Below are 21,798 nucleotides of genomic sequence, written 5' to 3'. Positions count from 1 at the left end.
ATAATAACACCATCAGGATACAATCAGCCAAATCCAGAATATGGAAAATTCTCTTGGACAAACTGAACCTCAAAAAATAAATGGCATGGGAAAAAAAAAAAGATGGAACTGATATAGTTTTTACATAACTGCATAAGTCCTGGCACATTTCTCTGCAGAATGATTTATGCTCCAGAGTTTTATCCAGCAGTTCAAACCAAAAAACAAAGATAAAAAGTCAAATAATGAAATGGGAAAATGATATAAACAGGAATTTACAAAAGGAGATGTAGGGAGCTAACAAAGACGTGAAGTGATGCTCAAAGTCATTAGCAATCATAGAACTATAAAATTAAATAATGATGAAATTTCAAGGTACATACTGAAACAAGCAAAAGTTAGAAATCTGAGTAATGTCACAGCAAAGGAAACAATCAACAGAATAAAAAGGCAACCTACAGAATGGAAGAAAATAAGTGCAAACAAATACTTACATATCACCAAATTCATCTCATCATACATTCCTCTTGGTGAAGACATACAGTGGAGATGCTAAAAATAGAATAAGGACCACAATCCATGCAAATTATATCTATTACATCTATTATATCTTTCAAAAATGTAATGCAATTTATGTAGCTCCTTTTTCAAGATTATCTCAATAAATCGGGTACTGATTAGAAGAAAAAGCTATTCTTTGGATCCCCAAGTAACCTCAGATTCAGTTGAGCCAGACTAGCTAGACCTTATTCAACAGGCTATTTGTGTGTGTGTGTGTGTGTGTGTGCGCGCGCGCTTGCACACGCTTGCGCGCACGTAGGCTTACAATAGGTTGCATGTACTACTGTGAAGAAATGTAGCACATTGGTGAAAAGAGAAGGTATCTTATAGTAAATATCTCGAGCAGTCCCTAATACAAAACAAAGTCTAACCCTTAGGATGGGAGGAGACCAAGGGATAAGAAATCAAGAAAGCGGACTTTAGTGAAGAATTCTATCTGTGGTTAGAAACTGCCATTTTCCATTATAACAAAGTAGACCAGTTTTTGAACATTTAAATGTGACCAGTAGGGCGTTCAATCTAATCTTAAAACCCGGTCAATCTTTGGGGTAAGTAAAGAAACTTAACTCTGTCAAACAGAAGAAAGTGGTTGTTGCTGTATTTATAAAGTGGAGATGCCGGGGATCGAACCCGGGGCCTCATGCATGCAAAGCATGCGCTCTACCACTGAGCTACATCCCCATGCACACAAAAATTTCTTCTTTCTTTTAATTGATGGTTACCAGTTTTCTGTAACTAGTATAATACATAATTTTGTGACTTTTTAGAGCTAAATTTATAGAAACATAGTCAGGTAGGTTTAATAGATTCTTTGCTAAATAATAGCATTCATCATTTGTATTTTCCATTAATATCATTTGCACAGTTTATATAGATTTTTGTTGTTATTTAAGGTTGCTTCCTTCTCTAATTAAAGATACCTTCAGGACGTCAGAAGCTGTGACTAGGTTTTTCCATCATTATATCCTAAGACCACAGCATAGGGCCTGGCACATAGCAACCATTGGAAGAGCAGAGAGAAATAAATTACAAGTGTACTCTATTCAAGATATAAGAGTACAGTGTATTAACTGTATGGGGAGATATATATATATATATATATATATATATATATATATATATATATATATAACTTTAGTACAGTATATGTGCTCTGGCAAAGATAAAAATATGTACCTACAACAGTAGACAGAAACTATACCACATTATTGATCAGAAATTGATGACTATAAGAGTCTTGAAAGATGAAACTTGGCCAAATAAATAGAAGTTCAGAGTTGTGCACGAGAACCAATTTGAGGTTGAGCTTCTTGAATTTCATACAAATTCTGACACCAGGGGAGCATCACCTCCCAGGGTAAGTACCCGGCAGCAAATTGTTCAGGCTTACAGCAGCCTGATTAGCAGGTAGAGGTAAGACTGAAGCAGTGGACTTTAAGTATGTTAGTTGATTTTTTATTTATTTTTTTTTTTTCAGAATTTACCCTTGGCAGAGATCTACAGAAAAATGTGATCCACTTCGCTGCTGGTGGGACTGCTCTGGCCTCCCGGTGACACTGTGAAATGGACATGAGGCTGGCGTGGTTCCTCTGATAATTCTGCAGACACTGACACGGAAGCTCCAGAAGGGCCTCTCCCGCGTGCGAACTATCACTGCGACTGTTATTTTCAACAGTTCAGTCCCAACTGTCTACATCTGTCCTACGACAAAACGTGGTTTAGCTCCCCGCTCTTGGGCGTTATACTTTCAGCCTGTATGCGATGGTTTGGGCAGTCTAACTTTCCTCGTAGGCCAAGCCTGGTCTCTGCCTTAGGATTCAGCTTGAGTATCAGTTGACTCTCCGGTGCAGCTTCTAGCATTTGGGGCAGCTGCATATTCCCAGCCTGTGACCCGCACTGCCTCCCATTCCTCCTCTCCTTCCTGCCCGCCCTTTCTTCCTTGGCCTCTTGGGGTTTCAGTCCCTCGGGAGACCACCTCTTTATGCTTGGAACAAGTCTTGCGCGGTCACCAGTCTGAATGTTCCAAGGCACTCTGCAGTACTTGAAATTTCCCAGGAAATGCCCAGGAGTTGCCATGGGTGTCCTGCCTCTTCCCCAAACCATCTGCGGTTGTGGAGAGGAGAAGGAGAGGAGAAGGAGAGGAGAAAAACAATGGAAGCTAGAGGCAAATCTAAGGAGAAACGTTTGAAATCGATTGAAAAGATTAAAAATATACATCTCAAGAAATAAAGCGACTGAAAGCTGGGCGTGGTGATACGCGCCTCTCATTCCAGCTACTACGGAGGCTGAGACAAGAGGATTGCAAGATCGAGGCCAGTCTCGGCAAATTAGCCAGCCTGCTGTTTAAAAGGGAGGCAGGGATGTAGCTCAGTGGAATAAAGCCTTTGAATTAAATGCCAGTTCCGGAAAATAAACCAATAAAGTGAGTGGTTGTATCCCTTAGCAAGGCACAAGACCCTTCGCGAGTATGAACGTTGTGTACTGAAAGGCTACTACTCATCGAGAGCATGGACAGAGCCTAAAGCGGTGCAAACCTCCAGCCACCACACACCTACTACGCAGGGTGGCCCTTCCCTCTCTCCCTACCGCAAAGCGACTTGGCACTCCAGTTCTTTCCGTGCGTCTTTCCACCTTGCGTACTAACCAGCAATTCTCGTGGCCTCAAGGCTTCGGTGCCGAGCGCGACGGGCACGTGTGGACCCCTAGCATTGCCGCAGGGCGCGCTGGTAACCGATCCGTGGTCAGCAAGCTCTCTGGATGTCGTTTCCAGGCAGCCGCGTACCCATGTGTGCTTGTGAAGTCCCGGCACACATTTAAATATTTATTTTAATATAGAGCTATAAAAATTCAGACTAACTATATCAAATCGTTTTCTTTTTGCACGCTGGAAACACCTTAGTGCTGGATTATTGTTAGAAAATGGTACGCTGTCATATTCATCAGTACCTTACACCAGGGATTCTCAAACTTTAGCGCTTATCGTAATCACCGCCAGGGCTTATTAAAACAAATTATTGGAGCTTACCCTCAGAATTCCTGTCATAGATCTGGAGAGGGCCAGAGACTATATTTTTAGCAAGAATCTAGATGATGCTGATGTGATGCTATTGTTCATACTATTATGCTAAAACCTTTTCAAATTGTATAATCTGGATTTATATTTGAATCTTCAGCATCTTGATTATACTTTTTATTCCACAGGATACAGGTTTACTTGCTCTACTTAGTCGGTTTTCTTCTTAGACCAGGTTAAGAGTGTCATTAGTGAACTATGTCATTAACGTAGAACAAACATGTTTGTGTCTTTCCACATTATCAGAATTTACTGAATAACAAATTCACTGCCTACACCACTTTCATTGGTGGCGGTTCACCAAATACTTGTGAGTCACCTGATAGTCATAAGCTGGGCAAAAGCAAGTTCTTTTATTCCAACCTTAATTTCAAATATTTATAACACTCAATTCACACATCATACTTAACAAATATATGTGGTGCATATGCATGTGTGTATGTTATGGAAAGCCTAGTAAATGTTTAAGGCAACCACCAGGTTCAGGCATCTAAACTAAGAGCAAAGGCAGACAGCAGATATGAATGAAGGCAAAGAGTCACACTGTAAGTGGTCAGATAAGATTATGAACTTGTTCGGAGTGCAGAACTTTCAAAGCCCAGGAACTTATTCTAGTTCAAGGTCTAATGGCAGTTTCCATGTGTCAGCTTGGAATATCAAGGTGAGATGTCAGCTTGGAGAAACCAGTCTGCTAAAGCTGAAGGAATGAAATTATGGAGTTCATTGTTATGGAGATTTTCCTGGGCAAGGCTTGAGATGAATGACCAGGTGACAAGGTCAGAGTGCTTTTGTTTCTGGACTTGGGGTGTTCCTTCTTTTATGGGTCTTGAGTGAGAGAGTTGCTTCATTCAGTGGTGTGTTCAATAAACTCATGAATCTGTTTTTTCCAATATGAGTTTGATATATTCATGCATCCATGTGCTTCTGCTTAATTTGGTAAGTTCATAGGTGGTCATTTTTATTAGCATGATTAATTTATTTAGCAGTTTGTACCTTATGGTTGTGCTAGGCAGATGATAATTGTTTACTTGAACAAAGAAAGTATAGAGTCTTCCACCTCAGTACTTAAACTCAAAATGGAGTAGCTTAAGACAAACTATTACTTTATAATATGGAGTAACACAAGTTTAGGCATAGTCTGAGAACTACTACTCTTCATTCAGGAATAACTCACAACATGGCACAACCTGCTCTCCACAGTTAAACATACATTGACTAGGCCCATAAAATGAGATTGGGTGACCTCATAATGATGTTAGGAGGAAGAAATAAGGCTGGGCAATAGGTAGATGGGCTCTTAAGTAACTTCCACAGTGGAGCACAAATAGTACAAATATTTGCTGAAAAACTTATAAGAAGGCTATTTTAAAATCATGACGTACATGACTCCATGCTTCTCCAAAGAAGGGAAAATGTCTGATTGATATTTTGATTGGACAGGCTGCGTGAACATCTCATGGATATTGAATGCCTTACCCAGGATTGAGCACAGGGTTGACTTCCTTAAATTCATAGATCTATATAAACCCCTAGACAATAGCAATCTTTTGGTATCCCTCTCCTGGGACCCCTCCCTCTTTGGGAGCGCAGCTTTCTTTCTATTATTCTAACAAATCCTGTTACTTTGCTTTCACCCTTGTGTCCATGGATTTTATTCTTCAAATTCATGAGACAAAGAACCCAGACCCATGCGCCCATGCTACAATACTATGATCTATCCCAGTCCTTTACCTAGCTTGATTGGCCCCTGTTAATTGTTAGACTTTGTGTTATACATTAGATTTCCTAGAAGTTTGCTGTTACCATTTATGTATCTACTTTTCCTGATGCTAGTTTTTCCAAATGGCTGTTGATACTCCTGTACAAATAAAAGTCAATTTTGTAACCACTCTTTCTGAACAGAGTTTTTGTTTCAGATGAATCTAAAGCCTTTAGGGGCACAATTTGCATAAATCCTCTTTCTGATATTCAAGACCTGTATACACACAATTCATGCATAACAGACTACACAAAACATATTTTAGAGAAAGTTTGGTCAAATGTATACAAAGAACAGTATTTTTGTGCTATGCAAATGCCATGGAGTTGGGGATGTAGCTCAGTGGTAGAGCGCATGCTTTGCATGCATGAGGTCCTGGGTTCAATCCCCAGCATCTCCACTTTCTTACTCTTTAAGTCTCCACCCACAACCATTTTTCAAGGCTAAATCTTAATAAACCGGTACTTGGATTTTAGCACTCTTAATATTTCTATCAATTTAAACTTTAAATATTAAATCAGATTTCATCTTCCTGCATCCTATTTTGAAAGAAAAAAATGCTACAGAAAAAAATTTAGCTTTCTATCTCTGCCAAGGTCACTCAAACTCTGGTGCTATATAACTCTTTTTTGGAAGAGGCAGAAAATTGGGAGAGATAAAAGAGGGGATTAGGTCAAACCAATGTATCCATATTTTTCTACCCCTGTTCTTTGTTTTTTTCAATAATACTTTTACCTTTGTCACAAAGGTTCCTATGTTTCCAAATAAATAACTATTTTATATCTCATTCCTTCTACTTTAGAAAAATCATATTTAATTTTTGAATATAAAATACTACTGGTTGGGCTGGGGATGTAGCTCAAGCGGTAACGTGCTCGCCTAGCATGCGCAGGGCGCTGAGTTCAATCCTCAGCACCACATAAAAATAAAATAAAGATGTTGTGTCCACCAAAAAAAAAAAAAAAAAAAAAAACCCTGAAAAATAAATATTAAAAAATTCTATCTTCCCTCTCTCTCTTAAAAAATTAATTAAAATACACTGGTTGTACAATTGGTCAAAAATATGATTACTATAATTTCTACTTAGTTGGCTGCCTGGACCTAAGAAAATATCTAAGAGAAGTTTTAGGCAAAGAACAGCCTTTGACTAGGAAGAGAGTTGATAAAAATGTTTGTAAAGATGGGGAAGGAAATGGTTTTTATTAGCTGCCCATTAGTACTTTTTTAAACCAGGAAAAAAAAAAAAAAAACAAAAACAAAAAACCTGCTATTTGCATTTTTCCAGAAGAGCAATTAACATAGGCCAAGAAATGGTGTTCTCTAAAGCAGTAACTCAGAAAATTCTTGGAAATTGTATCAGTATTGTATCACTATTGTCTAGAGTATCTGAGTCATGAGACTCAGATGACTTTACCTAGGTTTTAGAAACTGAGACCAACAATGTAGTTCAGTGTAGAGACTGTGTTTGCCCTTCAAGGAGCTGGATTCAATTCCCAGTACCAAAACAAAACAAAAACAACTCAGACTTGATTACCAAAAAAGTCCAGGGTTTCAGTGAAAGTGTCTCTTAATATTTATTATTATGGGATGTTAATGTAGCTCAATGGAAGGAGGCTTGCTTAGCATGTACAGTCCCTGTTGGGTTCATCCCAACATGACTGCAAAAATACACAAAAACACCATGTATTTAATATTTATCTCCACTTTGTAGCTTCAATAAAACAGGGTCTGACTCTACTTCTCAGGTAAGGCCTGATGCTAATTACTTTACTGAACTTTGCTTTGCTTTGATTCTGTCAAAAAACTTCTTTCAAATTAAACTCTTCTCCCTCCTAAATTCTATAATAACTCTGTCTCTTGCTGCTTTTTTTTTTTTTTTTTGTGTGTGTGTGTGTGTGAAAACCTGCATTTCTTTTTGCATTTATGCTTTGCCTGAGCAAAGACTGAATTAATCTTTTATATATTAAGACTGAATAGTTGAGGCTTTTAAAAATATTTTGCATACAGAAGCTAAAAATGGATGTTGTGAAGTGAAAGATTAAGAAATAGAAACTGGCCTTTTGGTTAAAATAAATTTCAGTCATTGAACTTAGTACAGGGAAAGCCTTCTAAAGATTAAAAAAAAAAAGCAGCCAAGCACAGTGGTACATGCCTGTAATCCCAGCAACTCAGGAGGCTGAAGCAGAAGGAACCTGGCAAGTTCAAAGCCAGTCTCAGCAACTTAGTGAGACCCTGTCTTTAAATAAAATATAAAAAGGGCTAGTGATGTGGCTCAGTGTTTAAGACCCCTGGGTTCAATCTCTGGTATAAAAAAAAAATAAATTAAAAAATAAAAATACTGGGCTGGGGATGTGGCTCAAGTGGTAGTGTGCTGGCCTGGAATGCGTGCGGCCCGGGTTCGATCCTCAGCACCACATACAACCAAAGATGTTGTTTCCGCCGAAAAACTAAAAAAAAAAAAAAAAAATAAGTATTAAAATTTCTCTGTTTCTTTCTCTCTTTTCTCTCTCTCTCTCTTTAAAAAAAAAAAGATTTTAAAAAAATAAATAAAAAAATAAAAATACTATACAAAAAAATGTTGATTTATTTGCATAGACCAAATTTAATATAATCATTTTGACAAATTGAAAAAAATCAAGGATAAACTATAAAGATTTTTCTAGCATATATAAAGATAAAAATATTATTAAAAATAAATAAGTTTCTGCAGATCAATTCTAAAAGAAAAACAATTAGAAATTAAGTAAAAAAGTGTGTTTTTAAAATGTAGAAACAATTTTGATGAATGTGGAACTTGTATAAGGCTATCTGTTGAATACATCAACCCATAGGGAAGTATATAACTGTGTGTGCAGCAGGAAGTATTCAATCTTAAATGAGCTGCAAGTGACATTTATTTGACTTAAAATAGGGAACACGAGAAGTTAATACATTTTGTCTGAAACTGTTCCATTGACAAATAGCACTTGTTTTGAATTCGATCAGATAAATTATAGTGTCACTTATATATTTATACTTAAAGTAAAAGGAAAGAAGGGAGGAAGGAAAAAAGAAAGGAAGGAGAGAGAACGAGAAATAAGAATGAAGAAAAGAAAGAAGGAAGGGAGAGACAGGGAAGCAGAAAGGAAGAGAAAACAAATAAATAAAATACTGAGTAAATGAACAAATTATCACTTTTGTTCTAAGAAAATTCCATGTGTGCTTAAGCTTTGTTAGGATCAGAAGCATACATAAAATTCGTATGTTGAAATCCTAACTTCAGCACCTCAGCATATGACTCTATTTGGAGATAGAATTTTTAGAGAGGAATTTAGTTAAAATAAGGTCATTCAGGTGGTCCTGACCCAATATGACTAAAGCCTTTGATAGAAGTGTGTGTTAGGACAGACACACAAAGGAAAACATTTTATGAAGATACCAGCAGATAGCCATTCACAATTCAAGGAGAAAGACCTTAGAAGAAGCCAACTCTTAATAAGTAAGATGGTATCAAATTCAAAAGCTTCTGCACAGCAAAGGAAACAATTAGGAATGTAAAGAGAGAACCTAGAGAATAGGAGAAAATCTTTGCTTCTGACAGAGGACTAATATTTAGAATATATAAAGAACTCAAAAAAAAAAAAAACAACTATACCCAAAAGTCAAATAACCCAATTAAACTCTTCTCCAATAAGCTAAACAGACACAGACACTTCTCAAAAGAACAAATGCAAATGGCTAACAAAAATATTTTAAAAATGTTCAACATCATTAGCAATTAGAAAAATGCTAATCAAAACAACACTGAGATTTAATCTCATACCAGTCAGAATGACAGTCATCAAGAATAAAAATAGTAGGGTCTGGGGGTCTGGGGCTGTAGCTCAGTGGTAAAGTGCTTGCCTAGCATATGTGAGGTACAGGGTTCAATCCTCAACACCACATGAAATAAATAAAGGTATTGTGTCCATCTACAACTAAAAACAATAAAATAAAATAAAAAATAGTAGGGGCTGGGACGTGGTAGACTGTTATAAATGCTGGAGAGGAATCCTGTGAAGAAAAAGAAGCACAATACACTGAGGGTGGGATTATAAATTATATAGAAATCAGTATGGAGGTTCCTCAAAAGACTAGGCAGGAACCATCATATGACCCAATTATGTCACTCCTTGGTATTTATCCTGAAAAATTAAAGTTATCATACTATAGTGATTCCCATGTTTATAGTAGCACAATTCAAAATAACCAAACTATGGAGCTACCTAGATGTCCATCAACAGATGAATATATATATGGTGTATATATTCACAGTGGAGTTTTATTCAGTCTTAAAGAAAAATGAAATTATGTGAAAAATGAAATCATGTTATTTGCAAGAAAATGGATGGAACTAGAGATTATTATGTTACATGAAGTAAGTCAAACTCAGAAGGTAAAGAGGAAAAAGGAAAAGAACGGTGGGGCAGATCTTTTTTTTTTTTTTTTTTTAAGAGAGAGAGAATGTTAGAGTCTGTAAACAAGTCAGGATGGCGCCTGGCAAATGTTAGAGTCTGTGGTTTGTGAAGTAACGCGAGCGCGCTATTAAGTGTGGAGATTCCTTATTGTTGACTGATGTATCTAGTTTATGCTAATTAAGATAAGCTGTGTGGAATGTATAAATACCACTCCTGTCCTACAATAAAGGGCTTCCACTCTTGCTGTATCAAGTACACAAGTTGTTTGTCACCCCCTGGTTATTTTGCCCAGCCAGCCGGGCTGCGGCAAGAGAATATGATATCTTTTTTTTTTTCTTTTATGTGGTGCTGAGAATCAAACCCGGATCGTGCCCATGCTAGAGGAGCACTCCACCACTGAGCCACAATCCCAGCTTGGTACAAACCTTATGAAAATCAAAGGGAGAATAGTAGAGGAAAGGGACCAAGGAATGAGAGCAGCAATGGAGAGGGGAAGTGTTGGGGAGTGATATTACCAAATTATATTGTTACATTGTGTGCATGTACAAATATGTAACAGCAAATCCTAATATTATGCACAATTATTATGCACTAACAAAAAAGTGTGAAAAAGAACAAGAAGGCAACTCTGCTTTCACCTGAGCTCAGACTTCTAGACTCCAGAATTGTGAGACAAAAATTTCTGTTGTTTAAGCCACTCAGTCTGTGTTACTTTGTTATGACAGCCCTGGAAAAGTAATATAATCGTAAATGCTTATCCAGGAAACATTTTTTAAAATAACACACATTTTGTTCAATGTTTATAGATAAATACAACTGATTTGCATGTTGATTTCATATTCAGCAAACACACTCTTCTCTCTTACCCACTCTGAACATGAATCTGTATATTATTTTAGATTTTCTGCATAACATTTGAAATATAAGAAGTATCATTTCTTCCTTGCCAATTTCCACATCTTTTAATTCTTTTTCCTGGCATACTGCACTGTGGTTGCTTTCAGTATCATGTTGAGGAGCAGAAAACTAAGTGGAAATCCTTCTCTTCCACCACACAAGAAAGATTTTTTCACATGTAAGTAAAATGTTGTGTATATTTTTATGAATAACCTTTATCAGATTATGAAATCCCCCTCTTATCCTAATTTTCATCAATAATGAATATTTAAAATATCTGAGAATGGATGAATATCATGAATGAATTTTGGATTGTATATATCACCTTTTCCATCTATCAGGATGTTCATACTATTCTTATCCTCTGCTTGCTACAAGCCAATAAAAGCCTCCTTCTAGAGTGAAAAACACACACACATTTTTGCTGCTACCAAAAAAAAAAAGTCATTAATTTTGTTTCCTATTGTCTTTCTAACAACAGAAGAGTTTAGCTTTGTTGGATATATTTTGGCATTCAGCATCCATTCCCACTTTCTTTTGGTTGACGGTCTATACAGGAAGATCTGACAATCTAAAAAGTATATTTCTGGACACCTGGGCAGCCTGGGATCTTGAGATTGAACCAATTATTAGATGTACTCCTCTGAGATGTAGAAGGCAGAATATCATCCTGATGATTTTGGATTTTTTATTTAATAGCAAGCAAGTTTTGGGATACTTTTTCTGATTTAGTCTGGTCGCTGGTTTTTAGATTTGAGAGACAGTAACTGCAGAAGCAGTGACCACAATCCATGTTCCCAAGCCCAGTCATCCACCTCATAAGTTTGGGATGCAGTTATAGAGGAAGTGGTCTGCTAATCTTAACTTTGTGTTTCCTGTATTGCAGCTACAATGGTGTGTTCTCAATAATTTCATTGATAGCTTCCCTTGTAGATTAGTTTAGTAGATTTTTTTTATACTCAAAGGTCCATCCTCATCTGTTGTTTCTCCATCTCTTCTGATGATTTTATATTAATCCAATTTCCTAAATTTATCTCCTTCCTGCTTAAAATTCTTAGAATGCTCCCTGTTTCCTACACTGAAACCTGAATTATTTTGCAGATTAAGAAATATCAAAATAAACAATAGCAATGGGTTATAAGAACCCACAGTTCCCCACAAATAAACAAGTAAATGGAGGGAAAGAAAATGCTCTTCTTGTAGTAGGAAATCAACACATAATTATTGAATGAATAGCAGATTTACAAAATCACCAGTTGGCAATAAGTGATTCAGGCAAGAATCCTCAATGGGTACCAAATTAAGTGGGTAAAAGTTGAATGATAATAATATATTCACATACATAGTCTCAAAGTATCTCCTCACAAGATATTTATTGCAAAGGAAAAGGTATGAGAAACTTGGCAGATACCATCATAACCAAACAATCAGGGAAACACCACTGGTAGTGGGATGACTGACACGTCTCCTGTTAAGATGCACACAGTATCAGTTCTCTGGTATTCCTGCCGGTGATACATGATATGCATCTAATCATGAGGGAATAGTAGATTAACCCACATTCAAAAATATTCCAGAAAACAGTCGGGCGTGGTGGTGCACGCCTGTAATTCCAGTGGCTTGGGGGCCTGAGGCAGGAGGATCAAAGTTCAAAGTCAGTCTCAGCAAAGGTGAGGCCCTTAGCAATTCAGTGAGATCCTGCCTCTAAAGAAAATACAAAGTGAGGCAGGGAATGTGGCTCTGTGCCCCTGAGTTCAATTACCAGTACAAAAAAAAAAAAAAAAAATGCCATAAAATAATTAGCCTGGACTCTAAAAATGTCAAAAAAGAAAAGAAGGGGCTGGGGATGTGGCTCAAGCGGTAGCGCGCTCGCCTGGCTTGCGTGCGCCCTGGGTTCGAGCCTCAACACCACATACAAAGAAAGATGTTGTGTCAGGGGAAAGCCTCAACAGCACATATAAACAAAGATGTTGTGTCCAGGGAAAACGAAAAAATAAATATTAAAAAGTTTCTCTCTCTTTGAAAATTTTTTTTTCTTTTCCCAAAAGAAACATTTTAGGGATAATTAACTAAATCTGAATAAGGCCTGTATATTAGATAAGAGTAGTGTACCAATGTTAATTTCTGATTTTGATCATTGTATTTTGGTTGTACAAGAAAATGCTCTTCTTACTAGGAAACACACTGAAATACTTAGGAGTGAAGGGTCATGGTGTACAAGTTATTCTCAAATGGTTCAAAATCTGTGTGTGTGTGTGTATGTGTGTGTGTGTGTGTGTGTCTAGAGAGAGAATATTCTATTTGAGAAGATTGGGTAAAGGATACATAGGAATTTTTGTCTTATTCTTGATACTTTTCTGTAAAAATAAGATTATTTTAAAGGTAAGAGTAGGTAGGAGTCAGGACTGGGGCTGTAGCTCAGTGGAAAAGTGTCCCTAGTTCTATCCCCGATATTAAAAAAGAAAAAGAAAGAAAGAAAAAAAGTAGGAGTTAAAAGAAAAAGAGTGAAAAACATTAGGATAGTCAAGCCTTCATTTAACAAAGGTTCCCTTTTGGTTAATGGTGGGCCCAGAACATGTATACAGACTTTATTATTCAAAAAACAACATGCTAAGAAGCTAGGGATATAGTCTGGTGGTTGAAATCTTGTCTAGTATGCCTGAAGTTATCTAAATAAAAAGATTTTTTAAATGTTTTGGGCTGAAGATGTAGCTGGGTGATTGAGCACTTGCCTGTCATGTTCAAGGCACTAGGTTCCATCCCCACCCAGCATGGGAAAAAGTTAGCTTTGAGTTCCTTTCCCTCCTGTGCATTGTCAGTTACTTTATTGCCTTCTCTGCATTTATATTTACACAGGGGTGTGTGTGTGTGTGTGTGTGTGTGTGTGTGTGTGTGTGTGTGAGAGAGAGAGAGAGAGAGAGAGAGAGAGAGAGAGAGAGAGAGAGATGGGGGGGGGGCGGGGGCAAGACGAAATCGTCGGGACACAATGAGAGCCATTGAGTTTTGCTTTCTCCAAAGGGAGAAAACAACTCTGGATTAAATTGAGAGCTCCTTCACTTTACAACCTGTAGGAGTTCTTTGCTTAGTTTACATAGTGGGGAGACGCTCTTTGCTGAGTTTGCAGATACTACCAAGGTCTTTTAAGCTCCTTAGATAACTGCCTTGGGCTTCAAAAGATCTTAGACAACTTATCCTCTGACTACCTTATTTTGGCAGCTAGGAACTTCTGATAATAAACAGAATAACAAGCTAAAAATTCCAGAATTCTCAATTAGCAAAACTAAATACTCATTAAAACATCAGCAAATTCATCAACATAGGTAAAGAGAGACAGGATAGGATTATTTCTTATTGTTGTATAATTAAGCAAACATAAGGAATGCATTTACTTATTTTTCTGCCCAAATTTTTCACTTACAATGGCTTGAAAAGTAGTCACATGTGAGAAATAGACTCAATATTGCGGAGTTTTTCCTTCTAAAACTCAATACCAATTCCTTTTGAGTATTCCATGCATTTAAACTCCCTGCATCTCTGCTTATATTGCTTGAAATCTGCTCTTTTTGCTTAATTTCAAATCTATTTTCCAAAAAGAAAGCAAAAATATTTTAGAAGAATAAATATCAAATATTGCAATTTTTTTCTTGGCTAGTAAATTTTTGAAAAAAGTATGTGTTCATGCCCATTTCCACATGATTTTGGTTGCTCTTGATATAAAATTAAAGCTCCTAACATGGCCTATAAAAGCCCCACGTTGGGGGCTTGAGGTTGTGGCTCACTGGTAGTGCATTTGCTAGCATGTGTGAGGCACTGGGTTCAATCCTCCGCACCACATAAAAATAAATAAATAAAATAAAGGCATTGTGTCCATCTAGAAATGAAAAAAATATATAATAAAAAAATCACGTGGTTTGGTCCTGTCCTCCTGTAGTCTTATGACTCATATCCTCATCATGCCCTTTTTCCTTTCTTCCTGTCCCATGCATTTCGCTGACTCCCTCTGCCTAGATTAATCTATGCTCCACCTGTCTTTTCTGTACTGTTCTCTTACTTGGCAAGTGAAGCCTGTCCTTCTTTGTTCTCCCGGATTAAACCAAATCTCTCTTAATGTTAGTCATTATTTCACCACAGCCTCGATGTTGTATTTATGTCTGTTATTACATAAGTTATTATGTATGTTATTATGTAAGTAATTTGTCTCTCCCCTCCCCCGTACGCTATCCGTTGGAGTAGAAAGTATCAGCTCACCTTTCTTTACCTTGTTTATGAGTAGACACAATAATTTGGGGGACAAATGATGAAATGAGTAGAGCTTTATAATTATATCAACTAAAATAGATGGTTTACTTTCCACTCTTTTGAGACCAGCTTTAAGAAGGGTTTGTGCACCACATAGAGTTTCTTCCCAAACGTATTTCCGTGATCTCACATCCAGAATAACTTTGGGGAATTAGCATGCTGGTCGAGTCATGACACCTTTAACTAGTTGTCTGCCTCTAATGGCCTGATTTAAATCAAGTGAATACTGGGGGTGTAGCTCAATGGTAGAGTGCTTACCAAGTATGTACAATGCCCTGGGTTTCATCCCCAACGCTTAAAAAAAAATAAAAAATCAATATAGTACAGGGATTCTGATAAGAATCAATGTCAGAAAATAAAATGTTTTTCTAAAATAGCCTCTATTTGCTTAAGATCCATCATTTAGCCTTATACAACAGGACTAAGAATAGAACCTAGAGCCTTATATATACAAAGAACATAGTCTACCTTTGAACTACATCTCCATCCCTAGTGATAGCTCTTCGTTTATCAAGGGTTGTTTTCCAGTGGAAGATTTCTTGATGTTTAAGATCATAAGAAATTTGGGGTTACATCCTCGCCTCATTATTGGCAGTGAGAATTTGGTAAGTTACTTCACTCTCATTCCTAATTTCTGTAAAATGTGCATGTAAAATGAGTATTTCTATACATTAAAAATATTTGAGAAAAGACACAAATGCCAGAGTAAGTACTCTGTGAGTTGCGATCATTTTTCATTTATGCATGATTTAAGATTGTAGTTTAAGAAATCATCAGAATATATTTTAAATGGTTTGAATTTTAAAATTTCCAGTTGTATTGAAGAAATTCCCTACCCATGGTTGATCTTGAGCCCCCAAATACAGTTAAATCTCAATGTAATCATGAGATAGATCATCATAGAAACTTATAGTACTTAAGTGTGTAGTCTAAATGAGAAGTCTGAGAGGTTAAAGTTCTAAACAGTAAGTTTAATGTTGTGATAAATAAAAAAAAAGACATTGATTTCAGATTAAGATTTAAATTCAAGGTGCTCATCTGCCCAATTTTTTAAGAAAAGTTGTTGCCAACAAGGCCCTGCTGGGATTCGAACCCAGGATCTCCTGTTTACGAGACAGGCGCTTTAGCCAACTAAGCCACAGAGCCACGTGGCTGCTGGCCCCCTTTTCTGAGAGGATTGTACTTCATTAGGTGAAAAGCTGTTTGCCAATAGGGGTTATTATGCAAGGGCTTTTCAAATATATTGATTTTATAATCATTTCTTTCAAACTCAATAAAACATATAATCACGCTCGTGTAATTACATAGAAAAATGTACTAAGCACGTCCCTGCGGGCAGATAATGGGAAAAAGTGGAGACCCACACTAGCGTTCACAGCAGAGGATGGAGGCATCTGTGAGGCCTGAAGAATTTCTACCTTCCACCGGGTTAAGGTAATTCAGAACCGTCCAGTGATTGGATATTCTAAGAGTGGAATGAAAGGCTTTTCTAGCAAGATAGATCGATTAGGTCTTTTCTCAAATTAGTAATATTCACGGCTGTTAGAAGATAGCACACTTGTGCTTTGAAAAGCAAAAATTCCTGAAACGCTGGTTCCCCAAACAGCTGTCAGATCTTACTCCCCTTGAGAAAGTAGGAGGCAGCAAGAAGGCAGCTTGCTCAGAGCTCACTGAACCGTTTTAGGATTCAAACCCTAAGAGCCTTCCCTGCAGGAGGGAAAGGACCTCTGTTTCTTCGGCTTTTATGAAAGTGCACAGATGGGAACCAATATCCTCAGGCGTTGGAGAGGCGTCATAGGCCAGGGAAATTCCTTCTCCTCCATCCTGCCTTCCTCGTTTTTGGTTCTTCAAGACATGTTTTTCCGCATGGATCCTCACTTGTGGAGGCTAAATACAGTCATCTGACGGTGTTTGCAAGGGATTGGTCTCAGGACCCCTTTGAACAACAAAATCCTCAGATGCTTAAGCGGTCTTTACATATAACCTCAGCACATCCTCCTGTATACTTGAAATCATCTCGATTACTGGTGATACCTATTCAATGTAACTTCTGTGCAAACAGTTGCATACTCTATTGTTTATAATGACAAGGAAAAAAAATCTGCACACGTTTAATACAGGTTCATTTTTTTCCCCGAATATTTTTCTGTCCGGGATTGCTTGAATCCCCTGATGCAGAACCCACAGATAAGGAGTGCTTACTGAAAGGAAAGTGTGGAACAGGGAGACGGGCGAGCAAGAAATGAAAGAGGGAGACCAGGCAGAGATACACACAAGAGGTTACTTGTCAGAGCTGACAAATAAAGGCACATGTCTCCATAGACAGAGAGAGGCAAAACAGGCTTGGGTTTCAGGACTTTTATGGGGCAGGCTCAGAGATCCGAACCAAATAGGTCCTAATGCCGGGGATCAAGCTGGGGTTGGTATGAGAGTGGTGAGCCTTTCTCACAAAGCCCTTGTGCCTCAAAGCAGAACTTTTTCTTAAAATGGCTGTCACCTAAGATGGCCATCCAGATGCTAAGCAAGTGTAATATTTACAGTAAGTAAGTGTAATATTTACACTTACTGTAAATATTAACTAATTGAAAAACATTTCCAAGTTATAGCTACTATTCTTAAACTGTCCTACTTCCCTGCCTTTATTTCTTAAATGGAGGGCTGAGGACCAAAAACAGGGTCTCCAGCACACCATGCAAATGCTGTACCACTGAACTATGGCCCCAACCCCAATTTTTCCCCTTTAATTAGAACAGAAACTGGGGCAGAGAGTGAGGGAGTGCACCAAGCAATCAAATGCCACTGAACACCTATCCAGCTTCCACTGCTCTCTTAAAAATACAATAAGGACGATTCAAAAATTATTTTGTTTACTCAAGTAAAGATTTCAAAGGACCCTGGGCCTGATAAGGTTCTTGATTTCCAAAGTCTTTCAATTTCCATTGGGCATTGAAATTAGTTCTGTGGCTACAATCAGGTACAAGATAATCACAGAGGATAGAAAAATCAAACAAGAAATGTTAATAAATTATATAAATATCATAATAGAAGAAGAGCGAGGTCATAGATGAGCACTTATCCGGCTGGTAATCTAGTTCGGTACATAATAATGGTACTTCTTTTTAGGTAATCTTCTAACATTGCCCAGGTGCAACTAATTTTTTTTCAAATTTATTTATTTAATTTATTTTTTAAATATTTACTTTCAGGGTAGATGGACACAACACAATGTCTTTATTTTTTTAATGTGGTGCTGAGAATGGAACCCAGGTCCCACCCATGCTAGGGGAACGCTCTACCGCTGAGCCACCATCCCAGCCCCTCAACTAATTTTTTAAATGTCACTTTATTTAAATGTTCCTGAAAACAGGCTTAATAAATAAATATATATGTATATATGTTTTATAGGTAGTACTTGAATATATCTAGAGTGTTTTTATGTTTATCCCAAGTATTTACCCAACATAAAGAATATCTGTCGAGGTGTAGTAAAATAAATCTGACCAAACCCCAAAAGTAGAAAGTTCAGCAAGGCATTTGAAATAAATTATCATGGGAATATAAAAAGGCAGAATCAGTGAAAACTAACCCAATGGAGTCCTCCTAGAAATAGATTTATGCTCAAAAAAATAAATGTGTGAGTAAACCGAAAGAGTACATAAATCACAGGAGACACCAGACCAATTCCATGCAAAAATGCTAGCCCTGTTCAGTTTTCTGCAAGCCAAGTAAGGCGAGCCTAGGAAAGCACTTGGAGGATTGAGAATATATGGATGAAAGAAACTGGTGTCTCATTCCCCAGACTAATGTCTTCTTGCATCTATTAGAAGGAGGAGAGGGAAACATGAAATTTATTGAGAAGGCAGGATAAAGAGGAGATAGAGAATCAGTTTGCAGTTTCAATGTTTGGTGGCTGTAAGGATTCTGGCTGTGAAAATGTACAGGACAGCATTCCTCTAGTGAGCAAACTCCTGGAGGGTAACAGGCACCCTGTTTTCCACATTTGGAATATTCTGCAGTTTCCCCCAGGAACTAGTAAGATAATTAATACATGTGAAATGCCTAGCTGCTGTGGCAATGCCCTGAATGAGGAAGCTCTGTGCTAGAGTCTTATCAGTCTCAATCATGATCTCAGGCACATAGCTCCTGGGAGTAAAGGAACTTGCTTACCAGATAACTACAATGTTTCACTAAGTTGGATGCTCCTAGGCTGCCCCACTAAGGGTAACTTCAGAAAATGGACTTTCTGGAGAGCTACACAAAGCTCCTAACTTTGCATATTGCAACTGCAGAACCTGAGGAATAAGCTGCATAATGTTGCTAACTCTGTAACCTGCCTAATAACAAATGAACAATAATGGGCTACTAATGTCAATGACCTAATGTAACCTATTGATAAATAAAGCTGGCAGCTTGGGCCAGAAGCCTTCTTCCATTCTGCCATTCTGCTCCTGCACCTTGCTTCTGTCTTTTGATTTCTTTCTTTCTTTCTTTCTTTCTTTCTTTCTTTCTTTCTTTCTTTCTTTCTTTCTTTCGTTGTCAATCAACCTTTATTTTATTTATTGATACATGGTGCTGAGAATCCAACCAGTGGCTCACACGTGCTAGGCAAGCGCTCTGCCACTGAGCCACAACCCCAGCCCTACAGCTTTTTATTTCTTACAGGTGGCACAAGGCTGAGTATTCTGTGGGCAATAAGAACACAAGAGAATGTGTTAACTTAAGATATCTATTTTTTTTTCCAAAGATGGCTAAACACAGGATAATGGAAGAAGGAGCTATAAGATGAACTGTCTACGATAAGAATGGAGAGGAAGGGTGTTTGAAAGAATGCAAGCTAGAACAAATTTCCTGTATCAAAAAGTTGTGCAGTGGCAAGGCCTTCAAAGAACATGGAGAAGACCAACCATTTTGGATTCTTGCCTCAAGCGTAGTGAAGGAGAACCAAGAGAAGATACCATTTAAATTATACTCTCCTTACCTCCCTCTCCTGGATCTCTTTACTCTCCACCATGTATGCGGATTCCAACTTCTCTAGGTGTTCTCCCAAAGTAACTATTCCCTCTCTCTGCACCCCCTTCTCTGTCTTTCTCTCCCCCTCCCACTTTCTCATTATAGCTTTCCTAGTGGTTATAGGGTGAAGTGGATCCCATTGTGGGTTTGAATTGCATTCCCTAATGACTAATGATGTTGAGCACACTTTCAATTGTTTATTAGTCATTTGTTCCCCCTACCTTTGGAAAAATGTCTGTGCAAATACTTTGCCATTTCGAAATTGAATCATTTTTTAAATTGTTGAACTATAAGTGCTCTTTATATATCCCAGATATAAGTTTCTTATCAAGTATATTTGAAATTATTTCCTCCCTTTTCCCATTCTAAGGGTTTTTTTCACTTTCTGGATGGGGTCCTATGGAACATAAAAGTTTATAATTTTGATGAAATCTGATTTATTTTTTTCTTTTGTTGCTTGTACTTAAAACTGGGCAATGGTTTCTTAGAACATCAAGATGTTCTAAGTTACAAGGATTTACTCATGATTTCTTCTAAGATTTTTATAATTTTAAAAATTTTACCTATAAGTTTATGATCCAGTTTAAGTTAGATTCTGTATATGTGTGAGGTAGGGGGTCCAAATTCATTCTTTTTTATTTATATATTCATTGCTCTAACATCATCTATTTTGCAGTATTAGGAATTTAACTAAAGGGCTTTCTCCCTCCTTTCTTTCTGACAGGATCTCCCTAAGTTGTCCAGACTGGTCTCAAACTTGAGATCTTCTTGCCATAGGCCACCTCTCCATCTGTTTCAAAGACTTCTTTACCCATTGAGTAGTTCTGGCATCCTTTAAAAAAAAAAAACTGTGCAAACATATAAATACTCATTCTTTCATTGTGACACCTTTTGGGGCTATTACATAGGCCTGTTTGTATATCACTAAATTATAATTTTTAAACAATTTGATTTTTTGGTACAATACAATTAAAATGCATAATAGTGGGATTTCTTGTTACTAATTCATAAATGTACTCCATAGAACAATATAATTTGGTCAATTTTATCCCCCAGCACCTCTCTATTCCCTCCCCTCCTTTCTCCTACCAGTCCCCTTCTCTACCAGTCTCTTGATTTTCATGAGATTCTCCCACCTTTTTCTTTCTCTCTTTCAAGTATGAGAGAAAGCATATGACTTTGACTTACTGAGTTTGGCTTATTTCTCTTAGCATAATGCTCTCAAGTTCCATTCATCTTCATACAAATGGCATAACTGCATTCTTCTTTATGGCTGAACAAAACTCCATTGTGTAGGTATATGACATTTTATTTATCCTTTCATCCACTGACAGACAGTAAAGCTGGTTCAAATATTGTTAGGCATAAAATCACTATAGTATTCTTACTCCAATTCTTTAAAATAAATATCAAGGAATATTTATCCTAGTTAGCTGGATCTATAGTGGCTCCAGATAATGGTTCCATTCCTAGACTTTTGAGGAAACTCCATACTGGTTTCCATAGTGGTTGTACTAAGTTACCATCCCATCAACAGTTCATTTCCCCCCATACCCTTTCTGGCTTTTCTCATTATTCGTTTTCTTGAAGGCTGTTAGAGTCTGTAAACTAGTCTGGATGGTGCCTGGCAAAATGCCAGAGGGAGTGGTTTGTGAAGTAAGGCCAAGGAGCCATTAAGTGTGGAGATTCCTGATTGGTTGACTTCTGTATCTAGTTTATGTTAATTAAGATAAGCTGTGTGGAATGTATAAATACCCCTCCTGTCCTACAATAAAGGGCTCCTA

At 37.4% G+C, this 21,798-nt stretch overlaps 3 non-coding genes across 3 annotated transcripts; 1 reads left to right on the top strand and 2 right to left on the bottom strand.

The window, feature by feature from the left end:
* Positions 1–1,149: 1,149 nt before the first annotated feature.
* On the bottom strand, positions 1,150–1,221 carry Trnaa-ugc (transfer RNA alanine (anticodon UGC)). Its single transcript has one exon. It is a non-coding gene; the product is annotated as a tRNA-Ala (tRNA).
* Positions 1,222–5,700: 4,479 nt separating this feature from the next.
* Positions 5,701–5,772, top strand: Trnaa-ugc (transfer RNA alanine (anticodon UGC)). Its single transcript has one exon. It is a non-coding gene; the product is annotated as a tRNA-Ala (tRNA).
* A 10,304-nt stretch (positions 5,773–16,076) lies between these two features.
* Trnat-cgu (transfer RNA threonine (anticodon CGU)) lies at positions 16,077–16,150 on the bottom strand. Its single transcript has one exon. It is a non-coding gene; the product is annotated as a tRNA-Thr (tRNA).
* Positions 16,151–21,798: the final 5,648 nt, after the last annotated feature.

This window comes from Urocitellus parryii, chromosome 8, assembly GCF_045843805.1.
Source record: "Urocitellus parryii isolate mUroPar1 chromosome 8, mUroPar1.hap1, whole genome shotgun sequence".
Lineage (NCBI taxonomy): Eukaryota > Metazoa > Chordata > Mammalia > Rodentia > Sciuridae > Urocitellus > Urocitellus parryii.
The sequence above is the reverse complement of the archived record's forward strand: the minus strand, read 5'-3'. Positions and strand labels throughout refer to the sequence as shown.